This window comes from Pinus tabuliformis, chromosome 4_1 (assembly GCF_031772625.1).
Source record: "Pinus tabuliformis cultivar Carrire ecotype Pingquan chromosome 4_1, CPIR1, whole genome shotgun sequence".
In the NCBI taxonomy this organism is placed as follows: domain Eukaryota; kingdom Viridiplantae; phylum Streptophyta; class Pinopsida; order Pinales; family Pinaceae; genus Pinus; species Pinus tabuliformis.
The window spans coordinates 853457517-853472393 of record NC_142303.1 but is presented as its reverse complement, the minus strand read 5'-3'; the positions used below and the strand labels follow the sequence as shown (position 1 = coordinate 853472393).

The window sequence follows — 14877 nt, the reverse complement described above, 5'->3', positions numbered from 1 at the left end:
TTTACCCATGATATTGTAAGTGGCATCCACCCATGGTATTCATTCACCCATGGTATTTTCCCATGGTATTGTAAGTGACATCGACCCTTGGTATTCATCCTCCCATGGTATTTATCCACTCATGGAATTTACCCATGGTATTGTAAGTGACATCCACCCATGGTATTCATTCACCTATGGTATTTACCCACCCATAGAATTTACCTATGGTATTGTAACCGATAAAGGCTATAAGTAACTAGTCACATTTTGTAAAAGGACAGATTGTCCACCACAATGTAGCCTTTACATTTATTATATGTTTTAATAAACAAAAATCTTCTTGTTTTTGTTATTATGTGTTCTCCTCTTTTCTTCTGGCATTTTAATTTTTCAAATCTTGGGGGCCTCCGCCCAAGATCCAGATCAATGGTATCATATTCAGATTATGATTCCATAGGAATGAGGGTTTGATGCATATTTTAGTTTCAAAATTTTGCAGCAATATTCAACAAATTTCGGGCACGTGCTACGACCTCCACAGAGCATTTTCTTGGGCAAAGCGGGAAGAATTTTTCTTTTTTCTTTTTTTTTTCGCAAGAATTTCCTTGGGCGGCGAGTTTGCAAATCAGATCTAAAAATTTTGGTGAAAAAATTACAAAAATAAATAAGAAATCTCGATTCCTTGCGAAAAAAATACCCAAATTCAAAAAAAAAATCAGTCGAATCGGAGTCCAAATGAGGGAGATATTGTTGATTTAAAATCGGCTATGTTGCATAAATTTTTCTGACGACAATTCGTGGACAGCAGATATGCTATCATTTTTCGTAATTTTTGTGTATAATTTTAGAAACGTTATTGTAGATATGAGCTCCCCTCAAAAAATCACCCAATTTAAAAAAGGAAATTGGTCGAATCGTACTTTGGATGAGGGAGATATCACTGATTTAAAATCAGCTATTTTTTCATAACTTTTGTGACAGTAGGACAGTTGCAGGAAGCTAAGTTTTCATAGTGTCCAACATTCAGAGTGGGTTCCCTTTGGATATGTGCCCTCCCACCCCAATTTAGTGGGCACCTACTTCACATTCATCAATTTCAGCATAGCAGCATCTGGCTTGTGTTCTTTGGAGACGTTCCCTCCCACCCCAGGCTATGTAAGCACCTGCTACTTCATCAATAGTTAGCATCATGGTTATGGGTCAATCACACAAAATCCTTATCATCGAAGTCCATTTTCTAGGTCACACACTGTTAGTATCACAATTGGTCACTAGCAATATAGGGTATTTCTATCCTAGGATCTTTGTTTTTCATAGTTATGGGTCATCCACAGACCCACACTTCATCAAAGTCCATTTTCTAGGTCGCACATTGTTAGTATCACAGTTGGTCACAAGCATTACAAGGTATATCTATCCTCGAATCTGCGGCTTTCATGGTTATGAGTCATCCACAAACCCACACTTTATCCAAGTCCATTTGCTAGGTCTCACACTGTCAGTATCACAATTGGTCACAAGCATTACAGGGTATCTCTATCATCGGATCTTCGTTCATAATATTTATGGATTAATCACACAAAAACCTTCTCTTCAGTGGCTATTCATATTCAACAAAGGTTTCTCAGGAGGGAACTTCACGCAATGGGGACCATTTCTTCTTAAGGAGGGAGGAACGATCTGAATGGAAAATGGCATCCACCCATAGTATTCATTCACCCATGGAATTTACCCATGGTATTGTAGGTGGCATCCACCCATGGTATTCATCCACCCATGGTATTTGTCCACCCATAGAATTTACCCATGACATTGTAAGTGGCATCCACCCATGGTATTTTCCCATGGTATTATAAGTGACATCGACCCTTGGTATTCATCCTCCCATGATATTTATCCACTCATGGAATTTACCCATGGTATTGTAAGTGACATCCACCCATGGTATTCATTCACCCATGGTATTTACCCACCCATGGAATTTACCTATGGTATTATGACTGAAAAAGGCTATAAATAACTAGTCGCATTTTGTAAAAGGACAGATTGTCCACCACAATGTAACCTTTACAGTTATTATCTGTTTTAATAAAAAAAAAAAAAACTTTGTGGTTTTGTTATTTTGTGTTCTCCTCTTTTCTTCTGGCATTTCAATTTTTCAAATCTTGGGGACCTCCCCCCAAAATATGGATAATATTTTAATGGATTGTTATTATTTTTTGTTGATGACAAGTCTGCTAATGAAATCTTACCACCATCTCATGGTTCCTCTTGTAGAGGAATGCATATAGGTGCTCATTTTGGAGCCAAATCCACCGCACATAAAATTTTGGGATATGGTTTTTATTGGCCAAAAATCTTTTCAAATTCACATAAATATGTATAGAGTTGCAGAGTGTCAACAAGTTGTTGGTAAAGAAAAATTTCATGCCATGCCTTTCCAACTTATCATTGTTTATTTCCCATTTTCAAAATGGGTTCTTGACTTTATTGGACCAATCAATCCACCCTCATATGTAGGGCATATCTTTATCCTCACTGCCACTTAATACTTCAGAAATTCGGAAGAGGTTGTCCTATTAAAGAATTTCTAAGATGAGAAAGTCATTGAATTTCTTGAAAACAATATTCTGTCACTTTTTGGTATCACTCTCAATCGCATCACACATAATGTTCCAACATTTATTTCTACAGGGTTCACTAAATTTTGTGAAAAGTACAAGATTCTACATTCCACATCCTCCACCTATTGCCCTTAAGGTAATGGGCAAGTTGAATCTACAAAAAAAATATAATATGAACCTTAAAGAAAATCATAAATGACAAACCTTGCAATTGGCACAATTGGTTAAAATATGCCTTATGGCTTGACCGTACAATCATGAAATCTAGTACTAATGCTTCCCATTTCAGCCTTGTGTGTGGGCAAGGGGCAGTTCTTCCTGTTGAACTTGAGTTGACTTCTTTATCCCTTGCCATGCAAGCTAAAGAGCTTAATTCTACTGATATCCCTTAAATATTTTTAGCTTTGATATCCTTGGAAGAACAACACAATCATTCTCTTGATAATCTTAAACACAAGATGCAGAGAGTAAAGAAATATTTTGATAAGAAATCGAAATCTGTTAATTTCATTGTCAATCAAAAAGTGTTGTTATGGGACTCTGCACACATAGAAAAAGGAAAACATCACAAGTTCCAAAATTTATGGATTGACTCTTTTAAAATCACTACAATCATTGGGCCTAATTTATATATTCCAAAAGACGAAAATTATTTCACCATGCCCTACGCTACGAATGGATCTCATCTCAAGCCATATGTAGAGGTAGCACAAGAATAAATAGTCAAAATAACCCACTTTTCCTTGCAAATATTTATGTTTCAGCTTTTATTTTGGATTTCTTTCTTGATTCTTTCTTGATTGTATCTTTCATTTCACTTGATTAATAGTTTATTTAATTTTTAATAGTTCTTTTTGGCAGTTCTTCTCTTACTTTTACTTTTACTTTGTTGACTTTGACCAAGTTTATTATTTTTTTGGTTTTTCTTCCTTTATGCAATTTTTTCTAAGTTTTACTCGTTGACTTTTTTTTTTTTTTAATAAGGTTGATATATATTGTACTTTGAGTACATATGGAAATATCTTTAAGGCATCAACACCCTCTTTGATACAATTTTTCTAAAGATTTGTTTCTCTAAAAAGATTGATATGCTGCCATCTTTAACCAGTTAGCAACAAGATATCTAATACATGACAGGGAACCTTTCCTTTTGTCTAAGAGATGGATTGTGAAGAAGCTACATCTAACCTTATTATTATCTATGATAGACCACCTTAGGTATTGTCTTCTTTTTCCCACTTCTCGCATCCCTTGCTTCCAGTCCCTCAAGTCACAACACACATCCTACTCATTCGTAGTCTTAGCTATTAACTCTATTACCAAATATTTCTAATTTTTGGCTTGCACTATGAAAACCACCTTGTGGAGTCCCCACTGTTAACGAATTTCAATAATGAAATTTTGCAATCCATTATGATTATCTTCCCTATTCCCTTAACTAGTAAACTAAATACAAAATTTCAAAAATATATATATAATAAAATAAATGAAACCAGTAGGTAGGACCCTACCTCAAGATCATCACATAAAAACTTTCTATCATAAGCAATGGTATATGAAAAAAATGTGCTTCAAAATTTATTCGTTTCACAGCCTTCTTAGTTTGTGAGGTATAAAGCTTATAATATTCCAGACCATCTTTGTATCCAACAGAGATACACTTTTCAGCGTTCTTATCCAAGTCATCTTTGCATTGAATCTAATATATTTATCAGTGATGTGTTAGTACAATACATCTGGCCTCTGCGAAATTCAAAGGTTTCTATAACCTTTCTCAATATTGTCACTCGATCAATCATTATATGATGCAAACTTCTATTTATTTCATTTCAGATAAGTTTTGATGATTCATTAAAAAATCGTCCCTTTTCCCTGTAATTCTCTTCTCCTAATTATTTGTTATTTAAACACTCATGTAATAGTAGATTTGTTGATACTAGAATATTTTGTTTCATCTTACCCTACAAGTAAGTTGATGTTTATTTTAGATTGTGAGATTTTATAATAGAAACAGGGAAAGGGGAAGGAATAATAGATACACAGGGCTAGGGATGAGAAGAGATAGAATGCCTAGGGTTTATGTGCATTTAAATGGAGATTCAGAGGAATCAAGGCAGCTACTCCAAACTACCATTGTAAATTTAATCGACCAACATGTTGCTCAGCCTCTGCATCCTTCCATCCATATAGACCTGTTATTGAGAAAACTAGTGTCCATTCAGAGCTGCTAGTCCCACTAAGACAGGTAGTTATCTTAGAAACAAACAAACTAAAGTTACTTGTGTTTTCCTTTATGAGAGATAGATGAGAGAGAAGCAGAGAGTACCAACCTTAGTCTTTCACTAGTCTCCTTGCTTGTTTGCTCCCTCCTTTGACAAAACTTGCGCCACTCTTTTCTCACTTGTCCCACTTCAAATAACACCTATAGAGTCAAAACAGCATAATACCATCAAAGCATAGAGATCTATAACCATAAACAATATAGGATCATATGTATATTAACCATACAAATGCATATATCAATACAAGATTCAAAAATATACAAGAATATGGAGGAAAACTCAAATAGATTTATTGATATAAGTAGTAGAAGAGAGGATTACAACCAAGCTGTCTGATCCAGCGCCATCCTCCCAGCATGAAAGCCCTCTTCACCTCATGAAAAGCTTAGATCACCCAACAATACAATGTTTCATAGAGAAACCAACAGCGCTTCCTTACAAAATACAAAATTCCCGCCTTTGGATCTCTAGGATGAGGGATCCATATATAGATATTTGTAGGTGGGTGAGTCAACCTCTGGGATTTTGATTAGTGTCATTTCTCTGATAGTTCTTGGTTCCACTTGGAGATTTCATGATCTCTTACTCATCCCTGGGCGAATTTCAAAGAGGCGAGTGTCAAATGGGCAGTTTCTAGAAGATTCTCTGGGTTTCCACCTAGCCAACTACCTCTACCATTTGTCTGCTCTTGCTCATCGCACCCTATAGAAGGGCTTTTCAGTATGTATCACACTTTTTGCATGTAGCAGGTGAGATGCATCGCACCCTTAGCACTGAGCAGTCTGTATGGTCCAGTTTTGACCAATTCTGAGTAGTTTTTCAGGGAGAACTTTGGGAGATGATGTAATCAGCTGACCTTGCTCCTTTAGGGTATGAAACAACACTTTTAATGGCTTAGAAACCCTTGGTTTATGGACATATGTGATTGGGGTTGCAGTGCCCAAATATGTCTGTAACAGTTTCTCCCTAAAGCATGAGGTCGTAAATCTTCTGATGTCGAGTAAAATGTTTTATCATGAAGATCCGAGATTTTTCGAACTGGAAGGTGACTTGTAATAAGATACAATACAATACATTATCTTCATAGCATTTTCATGATCGAGCTAAGGCAGTCATTCCCATGCTCAGCTTTATAAATTCATTTTCATGTACATAGGACAGACAACCATCTGTGTGGCAAACTGATGATTCTGGTAGAGCCATCATTCCTTAGCTTGGATGATTATCTATGTAGCTATGATGTACATTTGATGTCTTTATTTTCCTGAATATATCGCACCCCGGATGGATGAAACTAGATCTGGGGTCTTCAAACTCATTCAATCTTTGCCCAAAGTACAAGTCGATCCATGTGAAAAGATGTTCTGATGTTGAAGATGGAAAGATATCGCTTGATTACCAGCCAATGATGTAAGTTGTTAACAGGCGCGAGAGGAATCACCGATAATGATAATGACCCTCAAGGTACTGCAGTACAATTCACGTGGTGCGAATACATGATTCGATGTCGAACACCACGCAAAATCTTCCAGTCGAAGGCCATTGATGTAAACCTATCTCCGAAAGTGAGAAACTTTCCATTGAGGCATGCAAGCTTCAAAGTACTGAAAGGGTTATTCCTAAGTCAACTTCTTGGATAATGAGCTGATGTCGACAAGAAGTGACCCGTCACAGGAGGGCCTTAATGAATCCCACATCTACGACACGAAATGAATCAAATGATCTTATGGAGGTGAAAACGATCTGATGATACAAGGTTCAGGGTGGCTGTCATGAAAGAATGAAGCGTGAAAGTATTGCAGCGGATGAGATGTTAGCTGGGTTGGTGAATTCTCTAAGCAACTTCTCTTGAACATATAGGCGACACTGAAATGGATTGGTAGCGTTAACCCCAAAAATGGATGGTACGGAGGACCAATGGTGATATGACCGGTGAACGGAATAACCCAACCCGACTCAATCATGGTAATGGAGTGAAAGTGTCATGTTCAAGAGCGACTTGCTACCAGTGAAGTTCTTCAAGTTTTCTTCCCAACTTTTCCCCAGTCATCGCTGACCAGTACCTCTTTATTTTTGTCAATCTTGAGGAGGATAACATATGCTTGTTCTATAATTTTCCCTTCTGGAAAACCTGTTGCTATGTTTTAACGAGCTTAGCGATAGTGAAACTCGCTCTTGTCTTCATGGACAAGTTTGTTGCTATTGTTTTAATGGGTTTAAACGACAAAGATAACTCAGTCCTTTTCAATTTTAGAGAGTCTAAAAAGAGACGAAAAGGCAACTCCAGTATTCATTTTTCGTAATATAATCCCTTAAGTCCGAAAAAGTATAAAATAATACGAAAGGGATGACTTTTCGATAGTTTTAACGAGTTGAACAAGACAAACACTTGATCTTTTTGTGTAATGATCCCTCAGGTCCAAAAAGATTAAAATCTAGAGGAGGGATGGCACTCCCGATCACTTTAACGAGCTGGAGAGGCCAATTTCTCGGCAATATTTTCATATTTTACGAGTCAGATGAAAAGAGCTTAAAGGAGACTCGTTTTTTTAGGAACGAGTGATGTTTTCGAATAGCAGCTAGTTCCAAGTAAGGTTTGGAATTTTTCAATCACAGTAGTGTAGAGAAGGTGGCTAACAGAATCACTCGTCGCAATTGTTCCTCAAAAGGGGTAAACAATCAAATGGAGGTGTATGATCGGCTAAAAAAGAGTGGAGGTGATGGTAAGAACACGAACAAGGCTCAAAAGCTAATAATTATGCGATCGCAAAGATTATTTACCAAAGGTGGGTTCATTTTTTAATGAGCTTGAACTCTGGGGGAACATTTGCTCATTGCTAGGTTTATTTTTTAACGAGCTTGAATTTTTCATAAAACTGCTCATGCCAGTCGTATAATAAGGATGTCTCATCGATAGGTTCATTTTTTAGGGAGCTTGCCCCATTCGAAACTTTGCTCCGAAGCCTTTCGTATGCAAGCTAGGAATGACCAACCTACGAGTTTAAAGGGTTGAAAGCCTACAAACTAAGAAAATAAAAGGTCACTTTTCACTTGCATGCAAAAGGTTTTGCATGCCCCCAGGCATAAGTAGAGTTTCCAGGTTACCATACGGAAGTTCTTGCATTAGCAAGATTGTTCCATCTGCATAGCAGACAAAACACTTCCTTGGCGATGTCCATTGAAATGGACAAAGGTGACTATTGTTAGTGCCAATCACATAACCTTTAACGGGGGAATCCTTTTCCAGTCTAATCCCATTTTCCTAAATGAACAAGCGATCAGACTAGTCATATATCCTACGCGGAAACATACCTTATAACTGGGGTTTTCCTGTCGAAGCAAACCAGGCCGCATGCCTCCTGGGTTTCAGTCACAATCACCGAATCACTCGCGCTCATCAGGTGGACGGACTGGAGGTTGATGAGACATTCCTTGTGTAAAAAGACCAGTTAGGGATGGCATTTGACTAGTAGCTATGTTTGAACCAGGAAATGAAAGCTAGTCTACGAGCTAGACCACTCTGCCTTCATGCGGGAAACACATCACTCGAAAGAGTGAGGAAACAATAGCTCCCATGCTATAAATGTATTCACACCCAAGGAGTATATTATAATCTAATGGCCCTTGGACTACCATCATGTTTAGATAAATGGTTTTCCTTCTCAAAGTAATAGCCACATTTGGAAGGATCCCTAACGGTCAATTGGTTCCTTTGTTGAAGCCTGACAGATTTCGAATCTCAGGCAGAAGCGATGGTGAACCAAATGCTTTCCAAGCAGTGGAGGAAAGGATACTCACGGAAGCCCCTTCATCTATGATAGTACCAACCATGATCATTCTGTAAGCTTGTACTATGATTCGAAATGGTACATTAGATGGTAGGCGGGGTCTCCCTAGTAGATTCCAATCGAAGGAAACAACTAGATTGCTTGGAGGAGGGACTGAATAGACAGCGGGATGAATCTCTGACAAACTTCCTTCCTATGGTAAAGGAATGGGTAGATTTCCACCAAGTTCATCAGATTCTGTGTTGACAAAAAGAATTTGAACAGTGTCATTCTCATTCTCTTTGGTGACTGTATCATATAAAGGTAGACCTTTTGAATACAAGACTGGGCCGACTTCCATCTCAACCTGTTGAATTTGGTCCTGTGTGGGCTTAGAGGGTTTATCTTCAATGATAGATGCTTCAACCAGCAACAGAGGTGTGTCAGTCGGATTTTCAACGAGTGATGGACTCGGTAAGAGTTTCTTGTATCCAGGAGGAAGCCGTAGCGGTGAAGCAGGATGGTTATCCAAGACTATTTTAGCTTCGTCTAGGAAGGGACAACAGTGGAGGGCATGATCGCCTTCACACAATCTACAAGGAAATTTAGATCTTCCTTTTTGTCCATTGACTTCGTTTTCACTAGTTGACGGTGTACTTTCAAGATGATCGTCAGAGGTTGAGGACACCGGATTGTACAAGTGGGGAGACCAGTCCCTTAAGATCTGTGAGATGCAAGGACAATCTCAATGATAGTGGTCTCCTTTGCAAACGACACATGGAGATTTAGGTTTGGATGGTGCAATGTGTGGATTTTTGACAGACGATGAATGGTTGCCCCCTTTCGCCATTGGCTTCTTCTTCTTCTTCTCCTTCCCTTTCTTCTTCTTCTCAATTACTTGGTTCTTAGTTTTACTAGCTTCACCAAGAAAAGAGGAAGAAGGAGAGGGAGAAACAAATGAAGTAGAAGGTTGGGGGGTAACTCTAGTATCATCTGGTTCCTGGTTTGATTTCTCAGGAATCACAGTGTTTTGAACGATAGAGGTCGAGAAAATCGATACTGGCAGGCCAATTATAAGTCCTGGAAGGGGCAATGTAGCCATATGAGGTGCACCAACATCTCCCAAAGAGGAGAAGGGAATAGGATTCCCCCCAAGGGGAAATTCTTGATTGGTGGACTCCATTTTCTCAACCTAAGACCAACGAGGTAACAATGATGTTATTCCGATTAAAATAAATTTTGTGACGCTTTGACACAACTTGCTTTTTCAATTTTTATGAGTCAAGAAAAAGCTAAAGATGACTCTAGTCGCCTTCGATTTTTAATGAGCCTGAAGTGACAAGTGCTCAGATGGACCTTTTCTTTTAAGGAGTCTAAAAATGAACGAAAGTGACTACTCTAGAAATCTAGACAGAGGGATTACCAAACTAATCGCAAAACTGCAGAATACTTTTTAAGGTACGGCAGTCAATCTTCCCGAATGTTGTGTTTAGTGCATTGCAATCTATAGGGCGGCAGACACGGCTTCCTAAGGATAAAGGATATAGCCTATTGTGGTCTCCCAATATATACTCGACGGTACGTGGGAGCACAAGTCTGTACTGGCACTTGTCGTATCAAAGAGGAGGAATCACCCAACCTACGATGAAAACGATAGTTTCCAGGCTTTACGACGTCGGAATACGCCTCTAGCCTAGACTTATAAATGTTGTGCATTAGGTTCGAAAGAATTTTAATGTTCATTGAGGTTTATTTTATAGTTGATATTTCTTAAGAAGTTTGCCTTTAAGGTTCACCGCGTGATGTAGATATACAATTCCTAAATATGCAATCTAAGATGATAAACAGTCGTTTACTTTCTTTTTGCGATGAAAATTTTAGCTACTAAGGAAAGAGAAGTAAAATTATTTCAACATAGGGCAGAAGGCACACACTAAGATGCACTATCCTAAATCAATTTCCGCATGCAGTCTAAATGCAAATGCACATGTATGTATTGTTTTTCAGTTTCCTTAATTTAAGAATGACAAAAAGAAAACTAAGTACAAATCTGAATCATTTTCTTTCAAAGCAACAGTACTGACAATTTTTTCTTCAAAAACGAAAGGAAGACTAAGACGACACTTTGTGATTTCGAATTCAAAAAACAAAAGGAAGACTAAGACGACAATTTGCGATTTCGAATTCAAAAAACGAAAGGAATACTAAGACGACACTTTGCAATTTCGAATTTAAAATTTCTTTTTACACTTGAAATACTATTAATTCAAATCAAATACAATGGCAAAATTGTAATCAACTATCTAAAAGAGGAATGCTTTACGATACTCTTTTTCTTGACTGAAAACGACACTTGCGACACTTTCAAATCAAAAGATGACAGTTCGATTAAGCTATTGTTTGCAAAGGAGAACTGTAAATGATGAAAAATACATTAAAAAACATTCACAATTCTTTATCAATGGAGGCTGAATAATGCAAAGGAAGGGAGTTTCAACAGTGATATATTGATCATAGACAGCAAAACTACTGAATAAAGCTGAAGACAATGAAGAAAAAACCAAAATCTGGAGGCAGAAACAGTCTCACTCAATCATCGCACCTATAACATAGGGAAATAGGGATGCATCTCACCTGCAACACACGAGAGGTGCGATGCATCCAAGTTGCCAATGAGAGACAGTGCGATGGTCTAGGGACAAGACTAAGCTTGGTTTTTTCTCACAGTTTGCAGCTAAGTTCAGGGATTTAGGCTGAGCTAATGATAGACAGTAAACACAAAGTACAGGGGCTGATATAATGAGGTTAATTGAGCTACCATCAGGGCTCTTAGGATGTTTGCAAGTCAATTGTTCAGTTCATAACAAACCCGGAGATTGACTAAAGCAGCGTTGATCTACTTTGCACTTGCATAGCAAATGTGGTTCGAAGGCTAGCTGGCTTAACTTTAGGCTCTGTCTGTAGTTTATAAAGCAAACAAATAGAAACAGACAAACAAACTATTCGCTCCCTAGCGGAGTCACCATTTTGCTATTGGGAAAACTAGTGTCCATTCAGAGCTGCTAGTCCCACTAAGATGGGTAGCTAGATTAGAAACAAATAAACTAAAGTTACTTGTGTTTTCCTTTATGAGAGATAGATGAGAGAGAAGCAGAGAGTACCAACCTCAGTCTTTCACTAGTCTCCTTGCTTGTTTCCTCCCTCCTTTGACAGAACTTGCGCAACTATTTTTTCACTTGTCCCGCTTCAAAGAACACTTATAGAGTCAAAGCAACTTAATACCATCAAATCATAGAGATCTATAACCATAAAAAATATAGGATCAGATGTATATTAACCATACAAATACATATATCAATACAAGATTCAGAAATATACAAGAATATGGAGGAAAACTCAAATAGCTTTATTGATAGAAGTAGTAGAAGAGAGGATTACAACCAAGTTTTCTGATCCAGAGCCATCTTCCCAGCATGAAATTCCTCTTCACCTCATGAAAATCTTAGATCACCCAACAATACAATGTTTCACAGAGAAACCAACAGCACTTCCTTACAAAATACAAAATTCTCGCCTTTGGATCTCTAGGATGAGGGATCCATATATAGATATTTGCGGGTGGGTAAGTCAGCTTCTGGGATTTTGATTAGTGTCATTTCTCTGATAGTTCTTGGTTCCACTTGGATATTTCATGATCTCTTACTCATCCCTAGGCAAATTTCAGAGAGGCAAATGTCAAATTGGCAGTTTCTAGAAGATTCTCTGGGTTTCCACCTAGCCAACCGCCTCTGCCGTTTGTCTACTCTCGCTCATCGCACCCTACAGAAGGGCTTTTTAGTATGCATCACACTTTTTTCATGTATCTAGTGAGATGCATCACACTTTTTGCATGTAGCAGGTGAGATGCATCCCACCCTTAGCACTGAGAAGTCTGTGTGGTCCAGTTTTGACCAGTTTTGAGTAGTTTTTCTGGGAGAACTTCTGGAAGATGATGTAATCAGCTGACTGTTAGTCTCCTATACCAATAGGGTTTCATTTTTCATGATTGACAGTGGAAGTGCCAAAAATGTTCATCTTTGATGCTACAAAGGTTCCATGTTTTGTGAAAGGAAAAGAGATTTAAAAAAAAAAAAATGTAAAGAGGGTGCCTTAAAAGAAGGATCAAAAGGCAAGAAAATGAATTGGTCAGAAAAAATAATTGAAATAAACCCCAAAGAAAGACCATGAGAGTGGCTGACCAAAATTCCACTGCTATCTTGATGGATGTCCCAATAGTTCAAACTGGACCATGCCATGTTTTAAATTGCTTGTTCTATACTAGAGAATGAATATCTGATCAAACAGTTCAAGCTTGGCAGATGAGTAGTTAGATAGAGAAAGAAAGGAGCCCAACTGCTTAATCTGGGCCCTTGGAAGAGATAAGGGTAGATTTAGATAGGAGGGCAGCCGAAAGAAAAGAGGATTATCAGGGTTTGCAAGGCTAAGTGCACCCATCCAAAAGAAGAAAAAATGTTAGGTATATTAGGCAGGGTAGGCAGTTGGAGGTTGCAGAAGCAAGCTATGACCACCTGATATATTGTAAATCATATCTTGTCTCATCAATAAAAGAAGGGCAAGAACAATGGTCTATATGGAAAAACTATCAAAGCATGTCTAACTTCCCTCATTCCCTTCAAAAGGTTTCTTACTAATATCCCCTTGAGGACTTTAGGATCTACCTAAACAGTCCTACTTACATTTCTCCCTTGAGAAAGTCATGTCAAGTTGTGACCTTATTCTTTAAAAAAGAAGCCACATTTCTTGTGTAAAGCCCTCACTTCATACTTCATCCATTTTTGGTTTCTAAGTTTCAGTTCTCAAGCTTAATTTCTTCCTCACACTTCACCTCACATACCCATATTAACTCCTAACCCTATTATATAGGTCCCTAATTTTTCCCCTCCCCCTATTATTATAACAAACTATGCAAAACCCAAAAAAATATGTACATAGCCTTCCCTTGGCACTATAGCCATATGTTCTAAAGTTCAGGAAATGTGAATTCCATCTAGAACTTATGTATATAGTCTTCCGTGCCCTAATTGGGAGTTACGTTGACATTCGGTCAACATAACAACCCTCGTCCACCACACTGTCTATAAAGTTCATTAACCCCCTTTTCCCATTCATTTTTATATCCCCCGTGCAACTTACACTTTATCATTTACCAAAGGTTCATCTCCCGACACGCATTTGCAAAAAATTGATATAATATGCAGCGGGCCCCGGTATTATCTCGCCCACCAACTTACCTTTTCGTCCATCGTCGGATCTGGGCCATCCCATCCGACGACTCTCGGTGATTGCGGAACTACCCCGCTATCCGAGCATTAGCTTCTGAAATGTCAGTGGTATTCCCACCGTACCAAGGATGCGTGTCCTGTTCCTATTGCATCGGACTTCCACTGACACTTACCGCCCCCGTACAGAAAGTGGTCCGATAAAACCGCTTACCGCTTTCTGTCTCCGCGCCCGCATCATCGGTTACGTCAGCTCCTACGTCAAACTTCATGTCGCCATTTATCCAATGTGGCTGCCTTGTCACCCTGCCAGGTCAGCGCATACATCCGTCATCGCATCATCCCGCCGTGCCCAGGCCTTGTCAATGATGTCATGCTGATGTCATTTCAAGAAAAAGGCGCCAAAAGTCCCAATTTTCATATATTTCGCGCAATTCATCGTTTTGATGTATTTCTATTGGACAATTGCAAAAGGCCTTTGCATGATGCATTACGTCGTTTGTCCGCCCAATTGCAATTCAGCCCCCTGTGTCGTTGCCTCCACAAATTCGCCACTTTGTCCCTCGTTGCAGCTGTTCGGGTGCCCTCGGCTTCACCCTTACCAGTTATTTTCCATTTTCTTCTATATGCCCTATTCTTCCAATTTTCTGCATTGAAAGTGTAACACAACCTGCCAAATTCCCCGGTTTACGATCCCGGAACTTCAATTCGATCCAAAACTCATTCAGAGGGCCTCTGTTCAAGAAATTGATGAAATCCTACAACCAGTTCAAGACTTGCAACTGAAAAACCATTTTTAAACAAATTTTACTATGAAAATCAGCGCACTACCCTAGCATTCACTTCTTTGTCATTACCCTCAGCAGTAGCTTCCCTTGGTTCGCCCAATCCATTATCTTCCCTTCTGCAAATCGTCCCACCCCTCACAAACCACTTTTCAATG

At 38.6% G+C, this 14877-nt stretch overlaps 1 pseudogene; it reads right to left on the bottom strand.

Moving 5' to 3' along the window:
• The window catches only part of LOC149178901 (dynamin-related protein 5A pseudogene), an 83673-nt pseudogene extending 69467 nt beyond the window's left edge, over positions 1-14206 (bottom strand).
• Positions 14207-14877: the final 671 nt, after the last annotated feature.